The following is a 12,035-nucleotide window of genomic DNA, read 5'->3' as shown; positions in this document are numbered from 1 at the left end:
TTTTATAAGATATTTACATCTTCAAATATTCTTTTAAGGAGTAATGTTAGCTTTTATGAATGGACATGACAATCCCAACTTTTGTGAAAGGATAATGATTGGGCTATTCGTAAGTTAGAAAAAAAAAAAAGAAGAAGAAAAAGGAACAAATTATCCTTACAGACCACGTATTGTATATGGGGCTGACGTAATGAGAGGTGAAAGAACAGTAAGTAAGGATCATGATGATCACATCTTTGTTTACTTATTTACCATGACATCATTATAAATACTTTTTAAAAGTTTACATATTGGAATTTAAATTTAAAAAATTTAAATAAATAGCACTTGTAGATTTCGATATTTTGAACTTATTATGTAACCTGAAAAAGAAATTAAAAATAATGTAATGCATAGAGTTAAAGTAGGTTGGGTAAAATGGAGAAGTGCTTTAAGTGTACTATATGATCATAGAATACCTTTAAAATTAAAAGGAAAGTTTTATAAGATAACTATAAGACCAGTTATGTTATATGGATCAGAATGTTAAGCGATGAAAAATCATAATTGTTGGGGTGGATCTAGAAGCAACAATTGTACAAACAAAATACACAACCACAATACAACACCAGATTTACATGGTTTGGTCCACTATGACTTACGTCCATGGGAGAACACACAATCCACTCTAACCAGGAGAATTGCAAGGAGGAGGAGGAGGCTACTGCCCTAAACTCCACTCTCTCTCTCTCTACAACACACACTCTGCCTCACACTATTCTGCACATCACCACACCACACTTTGCAACTCCCTCTCTCTACACACACCACAACATGCAACTCACAACCTTGCCACTATCAATCACACACACATACATCACATTTTTTTTTTTCTTTTTGTGACTAAAAGAGGGCGGTACCTCCAATTGTTTATTAATAAACCTTCACTTTTAGCGGAGGAAAACTATGGTTATAAGATAAGCAAAAGAAAGATAACAAAAAAATAAAATAAAACCCTCCCAGAAACAAAACCAGTTGTAAGAACCCAAACTGTGAGATATGAGTTTGTTATGTAAAAGAGGGGTAAAAATGGAATTCTGCAGACTTCATCGACGAGACCATAATTCATTGACGAAGGTAGAAGACTTCTCGTCGACGAAATTCAGAGGTTCGTCAACGAGAAAAAGCCGAGAGGTCTGGAAAGTTGGAAATATCAGGCTTCGTCGACGAAATCGCGGTCTCGTCGACGAAATTTCTAAAGACCTCGTTGACGAGGATGCCATCTCGTCAACGAAATCCCCCAGGTCAAAGCTCTTTATAAAGGGATATTTTGATTGCTTTGGGACTAAGTTTCCCAAATCCTTTCTTTCTTTCTCTAGATGTGACAACCCGAATGAAAATGGAATTTAAATTATAAAGAGGGAGGAAAAAAAATGGAAACAGGAACAGACGGAAAACTGTCAAGCTTCGTCGACGAACACAAGGTTTCGTCGACGAAGGCCTTCATGATTTCGTTGACAAACACAGGACTTCGTCGACGAGAAAATACCGAGAGGCGGTTTGGGTTGTTCTGAATTTCGTCAACGAACACAGGGCTTTGTCGACGAATTTACTGAAGGATTTGTCGATGAAGTGACGTGTCTCGTTGACGAATCTGGTAGTATAAATAGTGGAAAATCGGGATATTTTGTCATTTTCAGCGCCTCTCTCTCTCTCTCTCTCTATGACTCTCTCTCACTTCTCTCTTCAATTTTGGGTCAGTTTTACGCCGGATCAACAATCTGAAGTCACCACGACGCTCCTGGCGAAGTTCTCTATGAGTTTGCTAGAGCGGATTGTTGGGGAAAGTGAGTTGGAAATTATCCCTGAGTTGAGGTAAGACTTTTTAAGTCAAATTAGACTTTGTGATAGCTATAGGAAATGATATACGCATGAAAATACTGAAATTTAATACTGGGAATTTTCAGTTTCAGGGTATTGAGTAGGAAATCTTACGGGGGTCAGGCTAGGATATTTTAAGGGCTTTCTCAGTAGCCAAGTATGAGAATAAACTAAAGCAGTTATTTTTCCCATGCAAATTATTATTAATTATGAGTAAATTTAGTTTTAGAAAAGCTTATGTTATACTGGTATATTATGAATGAAATGTACGTTTTGGGAATATACTACTATGATGTTAAAATGTATATGTATGTATGAGATGCCAAAAAATCACGATTTTAGAATATGAAGTATGACTTTTAACAACGCATGTGTGACATGAATATTATTTTACGTGAAATGAATTATGATATGAAGGATTTTACGAATAAAGCATGATTTCAGGTATTATGAAAAGATGAGTTATGTTGTGATGAATTTGAAGAATATATGATAAATGATTTATTTTCAGAATATATATATATACCTGAAATAATTTTGCGCAAGGCCATGTATTTATGCTATCGGCACGAGGTCGTATTTATGTTATTGGCGCGAGGCTGTATTTATGTTATCGGCGCGAAGCCGTACTTATGAAATTATGAAAGATGTTATATTACTATGTACTATATGTTATCAGAACCCGAATGTTAGTTTAGTTCAGTTTAGGAGCTCGATACCATAGCTATATTGTAGATCAGATATTTACGTCAGATTAGTGCTAACCATTCCACGAGGATATGAGAGATGGATAGTCGATGTGACTTTCAGTAGAGTGTGGACGTCCACCTGGCAGTCCGGACCTGGGTGTGGCGGGCCCATCGTACTTACAGACATAGTTGATTCGGTAGTGGTCGGCCAGCCATTATTGGGTCTCACCTTCGGGCTGCACAACCCGTTATAGGGGGTAATACATGACAACAGCTAGCTATTCATCCTGGGTATATTTTCAGTATTACAGTAATTATGGATGTTTTATGTACGCTATGAGTTATTAGCAAATATGAAAATGTATGATTATTCAGTATGATATGATAAATGTTTTCCTGATTTATGAAACGTACTGTATATGTATAATTGCATTAAATATTCATGTTGTCACACAGCTATATTTAGTTTATTTTCTCTTACTGAGAAGTGTCTCACCCCCGAACATTAAATGATTTTCAGGAAATCCCGAGAGACCGGCGAGCCAGGGTCGCCGTTGAGTGATTGGAGCTTCCCTACTAGAAGGGTAAGCATTGAATTAGGATCGGGAATTTTTGTTATTTGATCCTAGTGTTATTTTGACTTTTTGGAGGTTGTGTATAGTAACAGTATTTTGATGATATAGTAAACTCTAGTATTATGTCTTGTGGTTGGATGTTTAAGAATTTATTTTTACTGCTGCTTAGGTTTCCGCTATGGATGACAGGTGTAGTAACCCGAAAAATAATAGAATTTAAATAAAGAGGGAGAGAAAATAGAAACAGAAACAGAAGAAGGCTGTAGACTTCGTCAACGAACACGGAGCATTTTGGAGAATAGAAATAATTTCAGGAAATTGCCCAGCTTCGTCGACGAGACCCTGTGTTCGTCGACGAAGGTCTTCAGAATTTCGTCGACGAACACAGGGCTTCGTCGACGAGAAAATACCAAGAGAGGTTTCGGTTGCTTTGAATTTCGTCGACAAATTTTATGAAAGACTCATCGACGAGGTGACGTGTCTCGTCGATGAATCTGGCAGTATAAAAAGAAGGAAATCGGGATATTTTGTCATTTTCACCATGCCTCTCTCTCTCTCTCTCTCCTCTCTCTCTCTCTCTCTCTCTCTCCCTTCTCTCTTCAATTCCGGCCCCACTAGTCGCTCGATCGATGATCCGAAGCTACCGCAACACTCCTGGCGGAGTTCTCTGCAAATCTGCTAGAGCGGATCGTCGGGAAAATAGAGTTGGGTTTCATCCCAAATTCAGGGTAAGGCCTTTTAGCTAGTTTTTTGCTTTCTGGAAGTTATAAGAAATGATATAGACGGAAAAATATTGATATTATGTTCAAGCATATGTTGGTTTCAGAGTGTTTTGTAGGAGGTCTTGCTGGTGTTAGGCTTGTATTCCCTAGGGGCTTTCCAGTAGTTAGTTAAGGGAAATATGTTATGCTAGGCATTTCTTAAAATATGATACAGTTAATTTAATTAAGAAAATTATGTATTTAGTATGGTGTGGCTTATGAATATGTATATGGTACAGGGATATGTTTTACGAATTTAGTTTCATGATTTTATGAATTTCAGTATTATGATTATGCGAATTTAAGTAACATGATTTTATAGATTTTAGTATCATGATTATACAGATCTCAGTACCATGATTACACGAATTTCAGTATCATGATCATGCAACTTCAGTATTATGATTATTCAGTTCTCAGTATTACGTATGAATTACAGTTACAATTTATTTAGTATCATGATTATTTTAGTACTTCAGAATCATGACAAATCAAATAGATATATATATATATATATATATATATATATATAAATATATAAATATATTATATGATATCAGACCCTGGTTGGACTTGCAGCTACAGAGCATGGTACCGTTGCTACAGATACTATGTTACTATTTAGTGCAACGACCTATTTAGATAATACGTGGTAAGGTCGACGCCCTTGAAGAGGTTAGGCTCCCCATCCAGATAAGGGTTGAGGTGGGCAGGTCGACTGACGGAGTTCAGTGATTTATTCCTAGTTGGCTAGCCAGAGTAAATCCAGCCTACGAATCGCACAACCCTATCATGAGGGGGGCAAGTCATGACACACAGATAGTCACGGGAAACAGTTTCAGTTACTATTACATATGTACAGATTTACAGAAACAGGGACCATATTTATGTACATTAGAAGTACTTTGAATTATAATCTATAATACTGCTATGTTAAGCAATATGGAAAGGAGTGGTGTATTTTATTATTGGTACTGTACTTTGTGTTCAGTTATTCATGTTTATATAAAAACAGATTTCATGATAATATATATAGTAGCTCATTTGCCACACACTAGTAATAGCATATTTCTCCTTACTGAGCGTTGGCTCATCCCAGTGTTGATATATTTTTTAGGTGATCTAGGTAGGCGAGCAGACCAAGCTCGTAAATAGAGGGGCTTCAGTAGTGCCCTGCCAGAGAGCCGGTATGTTTTTGGGAGTGTTTTTGTACATCCTCGTATAGTTGAGGGAATTTTTGGGAAAACAGATATATGTGTATATTTTGGGAAAAACATGGTAGCACTCTGGTATTGATATTGTATGATATGGACATGTCTATTCAGTTTATGCTTTTCGCTACTTAGGTTTATAATTGGGTTTTCTTTAGTATGGTATCAGTGCATGTAGAATATTATAGTATAAAAGAAAAACCCATTTAATTAAGCAGGTCGTTACAGTTTGGTATCAGAGCCTAGGTTTGCTAGGTTCTGTAGACTTTAGAGTGTAGCAGAAGCAATACTAGAGTATAGGAAAAAGGATTTGAGGTTTGTTCTATGTCTGTAAAAACCCCAAAAACAGAGATATAAAAAAATTAGTGGATTGATTTCCAAAAAAATAAATAAAATAAAAAAATAAAAAAATAATTAATTAAAATTTTAATTAATTAACTAATTAATTAATTGGATTTAAAAGAAAAAGAAAAAATAATAATAATTAAAATTTATTTTTTTTTTATTTTTTTTAAATAAAATATATTATTTTTAATATTAATTAAATATATATTTATTATTATTATTATTATTATTATTATTATTATTATTATTATTATTATTATTATGTTAAACCATTCCTATTTGAATTCACGCCCCCCCCGGCATTATCTTCTTATCTTCTTCTTTCTTTTCTTTTCTTTTCTTTTCTTTCCTTTTCTTTATTCTCCTGTGCAGCCTCTATTATCTCTCTCTCTCTCTCTCTCTCTCTCTCTCTCTCTCTCTCTCTCTCTCTCTCTCTCTCTCTCTCTCCTCACGTTCTCTCTACCTCTCTCCTCGATTTCGTGACGGATTTTCGCCCGATCGAAAATCCGAAGATACCACTGGACTCCATTCGCCGTTGCCATCATTTCTACCGAAGCAGATCAGTGGTAGGAGCGGCGTAAGCATATTCCCTTGGGTAAGCTATTTTTCCCTTTTTTATTTAATTTCTTGCAAAATATAAGCCCAATTGACGAACGGACACCATCACGAGAATCTAGGGATGATTCTACAAGTCTAGTGGGACGGAATTCTCGTGGGGGTGTCGGGCCAAAACCCCAAATTTGGGGTGCGGTGATTATTAAGGGGCTTATTTTTAATTAATTAGTATTAGTTTAGAAATGCTAAAATATTAAGCATTTGAGATTGAAGTAGGATTTCTGAAATTTAAGGCCTGGGTGAGCGCCGCGGGTGTAATTTTGGGACCTGCAGGCAAAATTTGAAAAATTAAGTAGGGATGTTAAATAATAGTTTAAATGTTAATTTGAAGTATATGGAGCCTAAGGAAGGCTAGATGAGTATTATTTTGGAGAAATAGATTAATTAATCTGGGAAAAATGTAAATTGCAGGAATTAAATTTAGAGCGCCAAGGGCGTGAAATTTTGGATCCTAACGAATTTCTCAGTAGGCAGGTAAGGGAATAAACTAAAGCAGTAATTTTTCATACAAATTATTATTGATTATGAGTAAATTTATTTTCAGAAAAGTATATGTTATATTATGTATTACGAATGCAATGTACGATTGGGAAAATACTGTTATGATGATTAAAATGTATATGTATGTATGAGATGTAAGTAATTCACGATTTTAGAATATGAAGTATGACTTGTCACAGCATATGTGTGGCATGAATATTATTTTGTGTGAAATGCATTATGATGTGAAAGATTATATGAACAAAGCATGATTTCAGGTATTATGAAAATATGAGTTATATTGTGATGGTTTTGACGATTATGTGATAAATGATGTATTTTCAGAATATATATATATATATATATGCCTGAAATAATTTTGGCGCGAGGCCATATATTTATGTTATTGGCACGAGGCCGTATTTATGTTTTTGGCGCGAGGCCATGTATTTATGTTATCGGCACGAGACCGTATTTATGTTATCGGCACGAGGCCGTATTTATGTTATTGGCGCGAGGCCACGTATTTATGTTTTCGGCACGAGGCCGTAATGATGTTATATATATGATCATGTATTATATGTTATCACCACCAGGATGTTAGTTTAGTTCAATTCAGGGGCTCGGTACCGTAGCTATATGTGTAGATCAGATATCTACGTCAGATTAGTGCTAACCATCCCACGAGAGGATGGGAGATGGATAGTCGATGTAGCTTTCAGTAGAGTGTGGACGTCCACCTGGCAGTCCGGACCAGGGTGTGGCGGGCTCATCGTACTTACAGACATATTTGATTCGGCAGTGGTCGGCCAGCCATTGTCGAGTCCCGCCTTCGAGCTGCACAACCCGTCATGGGGGGTAATACATGACACCAGCTAACTATTCATCCTGGATTTGTTTTCAGTACTACAGTTATAACAAATGATTTTATGTATGTTATGATTTATTAACAGATGTGAAAATATATGTTTACCCAGTATGATATGATGATATTTATGGAATTATGAAATGTACTATATACGTATAAATGCATTAAATATTCATGTTGCCACACAGCTGTATTTAGTTTATTTTCCCTTACTGAGAAGTGTCTCACCCCCAAACTTAATTAATTTTTCCGGAGCCCCTGCGAGACTGGTGGGCTAGAGCCGCCATTGAGTGATTGGAGCTTCCCTACTAGAAGGGTAAGCATTGAACTAGGATCGGGAGTTTTTGTTATTTAATCCTAGTGTTATTTTGACTTTTGGGGGTTGTATATCATAACAGTATTTTGATGTTATAGAAAGCTCTGGTATTATGTTTTATGATTGGATGTTTGAGATTTTATGTTTACTGCTGCTAAGTTTTCCACTGTGTTTGACAGGTGTCCCCGCTACCCACGGGTTTGGGTTGATCATTTTATTTATTATGTAATATTTTATGTTAAGAAATTGAGGGTCGTTACAATGTCTGGGTACAGGATTTTCGTAGTGGTTTCTGTACTTTTCCTAGGGTGACGATTCCAGGAAAACCATAGTAAACTATTGTCGGGTCGTGTGTCTAGGTGACAGAACTGGATATTGGGTTAAAGTCAGGGAAGGTAATTAATTGTGAGTTGGTACAGGATAGGTACGTATAGGAGATAAAGTGTTTAAGTGTATTTCTTGTTTTCAAGATGGATCCAAGAAGCAGCGGCACGAATGCTGGAGAGGACAGGCCAGGACCTTCCAGCATTGGTGGAAGAGATACTGATGCTATGTTACGTAGTGTCACTCAACAGGTGATGGCTGAGATGGCCAGAAGTTCTTTGGAGCGTGGTTGTTCGATTGAGCAGTTTACTCGTATGAAGCCCCCATCCTTTGTTGGAGGAGATGACCCAACTGTAACTAAGAATTGGGTTCAGGATATCGAGGAGATGTTGGCGGTGCTGCCACGTATTTATGAGCAGAAGGTAGCATTTGCCACATTTAAGTTAACAGGGGAGGCGAAGCACTGGTGGAGAGCAGCGCGTCTGATAGAGGAACAGAGTCCGGTTCTAGTTCCAATGACGTGGGATCGATTCAAGGATATGTTCTTCGAGTCTTATTTCCCTGCTATCGTTTGGAGTGCGAAGGCAGCAGAGTTCCTACATTTGGTACAGGGGCAGATGACTGTATCTCAGTACGCGGCTCGATTTGTCGAATTGTCGCGTTTTGCTCCACATCTAGCACCTGATGGAGCAGAAGGCTAGGAAGTTTAAAGAAGGGTTGAGGCAGAATCTGTTTGAACAAGTGATTGGTTTTAGAGCTCAGACATTCAAAGAGATTGTAGACAGAGCTGCGATTATTGAGAGTGGCATTCAGAGAGGTGTAGCAGCTCAGAGTCAGAGAAAGAGGCCTGCGCCTCAGGGTTTTCAGCTGACACCAGTAGGGATCCATGGAGAGGTGGTCGCGATAGGGGTGACCAGAGGCAGATGGCAGGACCTCGTGGGAACCAACGTGCACAGACTTACCCGGTGTGTCAGATATGTGGGAGACATCATTTGGGAGAGTGTCGGATAGGCAAGGGAGTGTGTTATCGTTGCGAGCGACCCGGTCACATGATGCGTGAGTGCCCAGGTCAGCAAGACCAGGTCCCAACTCCTTGGCCTTATCAGGGAGGACGTCAGGTAGTTAGGAGAGGATATCAGGTGCCTCGGGTGGCCAGCACAGGAATGTGGCCCTAGCGCGGGTATATGCTCTGACGCCGGGAGATGCAGAGGCTGCTACTGATGTGGTGACAGGTATATCCTCTCCTTTCCTCTCCTTTGGTGCGCTGCTATGTGCCGGACTTGCCAGTGCTGCGAGCCTGTAAAGTGCGAACAATCCCCAACTCGAGTCGTCGTCTGCTCCAGGCTCCACAGACCACAGCCACAGGAATCAGTCATCCCCGTCATCTCCTCCAGGTTTAATTTCTCTGCCTTCTCCCCAGAACCACTGCTTGTATTAAAATAATTGGGTTTTAAACAAGAGTTAAACTTTTCGCTATAATTTATCTTTCAGCTTTTTTAGTACACAAGTCTAGATGTAGGTGGCATTCTTTGAAAATTTTGTGCATTTCAAATCGGATGCAATGCCTTGAGGGTGTGTTTTTTTGGTAGCTTGGCTAAGGTAAGCATATCCTTACCCTATGTTTGGTGCATCAAAGGTGTGGATAGGACTGGACAAGAGGAAGGGCTTTAAACCATTTACATGGCATAAGGCTGGAACCCCCTTGCTGGCCAGTATCGATGGCAATTTGGTAACCAAAACGGCAAGATTGCCCTTTTCTCTCTTCTTTGTTTGGGTTATGATGTTCTTTTGGTTAATGGTATTTTGGTATTTTGAATGATTAACTTGTCCTTTATACTTGGTAATCCAGGTAACTATCATAAGCAGTCCATCCAATAGTATTCAGCCAGTTCAGTTTTGGAAAGCTTAACCATCAAAACAAACACACCATTATATTAGTATCAACTATCAATCTTACTGGACCCTGCCAGGATGAATATTCAGACAACCAGTGGTTTTTATGTTAATGCCTTAGAGGCTCATTATTTTTACTGTGAATTGAAGAAGAATTAACAACAGTTTATACCCTTAGACGCATCGTAAAAATTTACTGAATGATGGTTGCTCACTTGGGCAACTATCTTTAGGCAATAAGAAGCTCAACCTCTTATGATTAGAGAACCACCATGCCACATTCCAAGCCTCTAAGCTTTTAAACCCCACCAACTTGAGAAGTTTGCTGGTTGTGCTTAGATTCACAACCACCTATCATCTATTATTTTCAGAGGACCGAGTCATCTGAAAATTTTGTTGAGAAGATTGATCTTTGATTCAATTCAACATTGTGGTGCAAACATTAGAGAACCCCCATGCCACTTTCCATGCCCCTAAGCTTTTAAACCCCACCAACCTGAGAAGGTTGTCCTCAGATTCACAACCACCTATCATCTGTTATTTTCATAGGACTGACTCATCTGAAAATTTTGTTGAGAAGATTGGTCTTTGATTCAATTCAACATTGTGGTGCAAACTTCAAGAGTTTTTCTTGTTTCAGCACATTGGTGGGCCATAATTCCAGAACTATTAGTTAAACCATCGGCTGTCTTCCCTTAAGCCCATATCCACATTCTCTTTTGCTTGGGCACTTGGGCAGTTGGCTGTTCTGTACTTAGATTTAAAATGTGACCCGGTATTACATTTAAAGTAAGTCCTTCTTGACCTGGTTTTGTTAAAACAATGTCATATGACTGGATGGATCATATTCCCATTTCCTGTCCTTCACACCGCATCTTGTGGCCCCATATCCTTCTGCCCGATCCCCATCCCGCTGCACTGTTGATCCTTGATCTGGATAGCTCATCTGCGGCACAGAATGCACTGCCACCATTCCCTTGCACCTTTAATCCTCGACCTGATCAGCTTGTTTGCTGCATTAAACACATTGCTACGACCCTCTTTGTACTGATAAGCCTGCTTTTCCATTGCTGCATCTCTCCACTTTGTCCCTCAAGTCAATTCCGGCTGTTGGAAGTTGAGACTCCAATCGTCATAAATTCCTGCAAAATCCCATTCTTGCCAGCAGAATAGAGTTTTGCCTCCCCTTGAATGTCAACTCCACATCTAAGAACCAACCTCATTCGTTACTTTGACTCACCTAATCAGATATTTACCCAAAACGTTTATTCTAACCCTACTCCAACCTCATGAACGCCTTCAACAAACTACCAAACATCCATCTTGCAGCTGATGCTTAAATCCTGATCCAATAATTCCACACTTTTCCTTTCTCTATGACATGGAAAACTCTAATACGTTTACCTTATGGAAGTTCAAGAAGAATGTTTTGACCTTAATCTGAAGATATTTAGGAGAAGCTTATCCCTCAGATACCTAATCTGACTTGACCGATAACCTAACAGGATTTATTCACTGAAACATTGCGAACAGAAGGAACAGAAAGGGTGGGAGAAGAGTGGAGAGAGGAGAATCATCATTCATGTGCATCAATTTTCGTGTGAAAATTGTTTATCGCACTGTTTTTAGTGATGGTTTTAAAACCGTCATTAATAGTGTCGTATTAGTGACGGCTGCTAAAATTGTCACTAATGCGTAAACTATTAGTGACGGTTCTTAAAAACCATCACTAATACCAACTTTTAGTGGCGAAATTGAATTCATTACTAATACTTTCGTCACTAAAAATCAATTTTTTTGTAATGATAGTAATATAGATCATGTGAAAAAAAATATAATATTTTATTATAGAAATTAATTTGATTACATTCTTATATATCAAACAAATTATAAATATTTTATGATTTGAGCAAGTGAATTAAAAATTAGAATATAAAGTGGGAACAAATTCACATCACAATCTTATAAGTTATTTTGAAACATTTAATTGATCTAGGATCACACGCAATGTATTTGAGAAAAAGCAGTTTGACATCAGCATCATCCAACAAGAACGCAATTCCTAAAGATAATACGTAATCTTAGCTTGGTAGCTTTG

This window comes from Malania oleifera, chromosome 7, assembly GCF_029873635.1.
Source record: "Malania oleifera isolate guangnan ecotype guangnan chromosome 7, ASM2987363v1, whole genome shotgun sequence".
NCBI lineage: Eukaryota > Viridiplantae > Streptophyta > Magnoliopsida > Santalales > Ximeniaceae > Malania > Malania oleifera.
Note: the sequence above shows the minus strand (reverse complement) of the source record.